At 39.8% G+C, this 3,354-nt stretch overlaps 1 long non-coding RNA gene across 2 annotated transcripts; it reads left to right on the top strand.

The window, feature by feature from the left end:
* The first annotated feature begins 552 nt into the window (after nt 1–552).
* On the top strand, nt 553–2,519 carry LOC121975319. Of its 2 annotated transcripts, none has more exons than XR_006110302.1 (5): nt 553–621; nt 920–1,032; nt 1,661–1,767; nt 1,839–1,909; nt 2,098–2,519. It is a non-coding gene; the product is annotated as an uncharacterized LOC121975319 (long non-coding RNA). The 2 variants fall into 2 exon arrangements; XR_006110301.1 differs by lacking the exon at nt 553–621 and adding an exon at nt 702–781.
* Nucleotides 2,520–3,354: the final 835 nt, after the last annotated feature.

Genomic DNA, 3,354 nt, shown 5'->3' with positions numbered 1-3,354 from the left:
CCTTAGGATCAAAACCACCTACTTCATCCTAAGCAAAATCGCAGTATAAATCATTCCATTCTGCTTCCTCGTCCGATCCTCTCTTCCTCCTCCTCCTCCTTCCTCTCTTCGCTCTTCCCGGCTAAGGTAGGGGCCGACAAGATCCGAACAGCTAGAGGACGCCCACGACCACCATGGCACGGTTGGTCGGCAACATGAGGGAATCCGAAGGAAGAGAGAACAACACCGAGATCTCTGATCTTGCGTAAAGGGGTCTCCTTCTTCTGAAGCAGAGAGATCGAGTGCAGTACAAGAATAACGAAGTATGGCTGCCTGTTAAAACCCTAAAATTGTAGGCATAAAGGCTCTCCGTGCTTCATTTTCTCCTTCTCGGCCTCTTCGCTCGCTGGGTACACGGTCAAAACCTCTCGTTTCCTCTTTTTATTCTTCTTAATCGTCTGATTGCTAAAGGTTGAGGATGGGGTTTGGGGTTAACCTCTCTATAAAGCGCCGAAGCCTTTTCTTTTCCCCCGACTTTCTCCTTCTCGCGACTTCAGACTTCACGCGACCGAGACCGGCGATTTCTTCTTCTCTCGGTGGCGCCGGCGAAGAGCGGACCTTGGAGCGTTGAGAGGAAGAGAGGTTAGTTACAGCCGAACCTTCTTTCTCCCCGATCCCTTCCTCCCTTCTTTGATCTCGGTGAACAACGGCGACAGATCTCGATCGGTGGATTTCGCCGGCTGTCGGGAGGGAACCAAGGGCATCGGCGTTGGATCAGGCCAGCATCGATTGTTTGGAGGAGGTAACAACCATTGTTCCTTCCCGATCTCTGTTCCTGTTCGTCGGCAAGAACAAGTCGTTGCCCTAACTTCGATCTTGGAGGTAAGGGTTTGGTTTTGGTTGTGAATTCGAACCTTGATCCTTTCTAGTGTTGATTCAGGTGGTTCTTTCTGGGAAGCAGAGACTGGTATTTTGGTCCCGGCCACCACAACTCTGTTGGATCGATCTCTTCTTCGTATCAGTGATCGTCTCCGGTGATTGAAGGGTGCAGAGGTAATGAGGTCGATCTGTTGTTGTTGTTAACAGGTTGTTTTGATGACTTCTTATTATTCTTTCTTCTTGATCCGGTTAGTGAAGATGCACTATGTAATGTTCTGTTTGTAGGGGATTGAGGTACGGTTTAGTTCTTGTTCCTTACCCTTGTGCGATCATTAGTTGCAGTAGATGTTACCTAATGAATCCTGTGTGTTTTGAGCTGGATCCACGACAGAGTCAATAAGAATTTGTTTGTTCTGGTGTTGGAGGTTAAGGGTATGATGTGTTACTAGTTAACAAGGATAAGAGTTGTTATATTGGGTAATTGAATGTTGTAAATAAAGATTAACCTGAATCTGAAATGGTTTCAGTGACATTTAGGTTTCATGTTAGGTGATTATGGAAGATTGTAACCTTGAAGATCTAATGGGAATTTAGATATTGGATGGTTTAGGTTAGAATATAAATTTAATATGGTTATGTTAAAAGAAGGGAGCCGTACCTATGGTTAGCGTTTCTTTTGTATGTTCATTTCCTCCAGGTTTTTGTAATTTAATTTCCACCCTCTAGGGTTTTTTTTTAATTCAGTTTTCGATGCCTAATTCCACCCTGCTTCTTTCTGACATACATTTACACATTGTTTCAGAGGATGCGATGTGCTTATTTTAGATACTGGATTGGGAAGTGCAGAGAATCAAGCAAGGGTCAAGGAGTTGCTTCATGTGGAGGAATCAAAACTAGAGGAGGATGAGGGTAAGTGTTTTTACTCATAATATTATTTTAGTTTCTGTTCAGATCAGTTGGCACTCGATTCTGTGCTTTAGGAAATACCACTCCAGCAGTGAGATGGGTTCGAGATGATAAATATGATTGCATCCGATTAAAGCATTGCAAGGTGAGCTATATTCACTGTGTATCCCCCCTTCAGAGTACATATGTATCTGTATAGTAATTAATTTCAATATAGGCACATCAAATTACCTTAATTGTTTCTGGACATAGACTTAATCCTTTGGATTACTTTATTTTAATTGGTAGAGTATTTGCCACTACCTTTCTCTTATTCATTCTTTTGCTTTGCAGGTTGTGACAAAAATTGATTGGCATCGGAAAGGAGACTATTTCACTACTGTCGTTCCTAGTGATATCCTAATTATGAATTTTAGTTGTACTTATTTTTAGTCATTCCTAGTGCCTATTTTATATCTCAGTTTTGTTTCTTTCTTTTTTCTAATACACACTGACAAATTGGAAATATATAAAAATCATGACATTATACCTAGTTACCTAGCCTTTGAGGCTGGAATCAGGATGAAACCTAAAGTGCCCTGAAAAGTTTAGGCATACCAAATTCTCTCAGTTTAATGACAGAGGTCAGTTGTGTTGCAAACTTTGTTATTTTCCTTGTTTTTCATTTACCGCGTCTAGATTAAGAAACTATGGCTTTCTAACTCAAATAAAAATTGCAATTCCTGCCTATCTTAGACCTAACATTAACTTATTAATTGAACAAGTGTTTTAGATTGTAAATTTCATCCGAGGCAGCCATGGCTATTCACAGCTGGAGCAGATTCTGTCATTAAACTGTATTGCCACTAACGATAGATTCTCCAGGAAACTTTGAAGAATCTCCTCGAGTCAAGATACGTGAGTACTTGCTGATCCTACATGACTACGGTAGCAAGTTCATGTTCTTTGCTTGATAATTTATTCTTTTTTGACCAATTCATTTCCGCAAACCCCTTACCTGTAAGCACCAACTAGTATCCTTATTGTCAAGAATTAATTTTATCAACGACTTATAAGTTTGGTATGCATATTTCTTATGATGTTGAACCTTGACTTTGAGACACATGATGGCTTTGTTTTATTTTTTTTGTTGAATTTTCTATCCTGTAAGTTTCAACTCCACTAGTATCATGTTTCCATAGATGATGCTGTCTTAGATGTTGGAGTCGTGACTCATTCTTTATACTGATGTTTCTGTGTGGAATTTTCCCAGTTGTCCTGTTCATTGTTTGATGTTTCTGTGTGTGTTGTAGCTGAATTTGGTTGTAGCTTCTGCAAGCTTTCTTCACTTTCTTCCCTCCACTATCTGTTAACAAGTTTGATCTTTACAATTCAGTTATAAGAACAAACAATATGACCAAAGGTTGATAACTTTGCTTCATCCTTTTTACATTTCAGTATGTGGATGAAAGCAAATATGTACTGATGTACCTAAATGGATTTACAAAAATATCTTTGAAATGTTTTGTCATACAGATATGGCATCTAGTATAATTTTTTCCAACTTGATTGTTGCATTATCATATAATGAGATTAGGTGCACAGCTTGCA

The sequence above is a fragment of the Zingiber officinale genome, chromosome 4B (assembly GCF_018446385.1).
Source record: "Zingiber officinale cultivar Zhangliang chromosome 4B, Zo_v1.1, whole genome shotgun sequence".
NCBI classification, from domain to species: Eukaryota; Viridiplantae; Streptophyta; class Magnoliopsida; order Zingiberales; family Zingiberaceae; genus Zingiber; species Zingiber officinale.
This window is presented reverse-complemented; position numbering and strand designations above follow the sequence as displayed.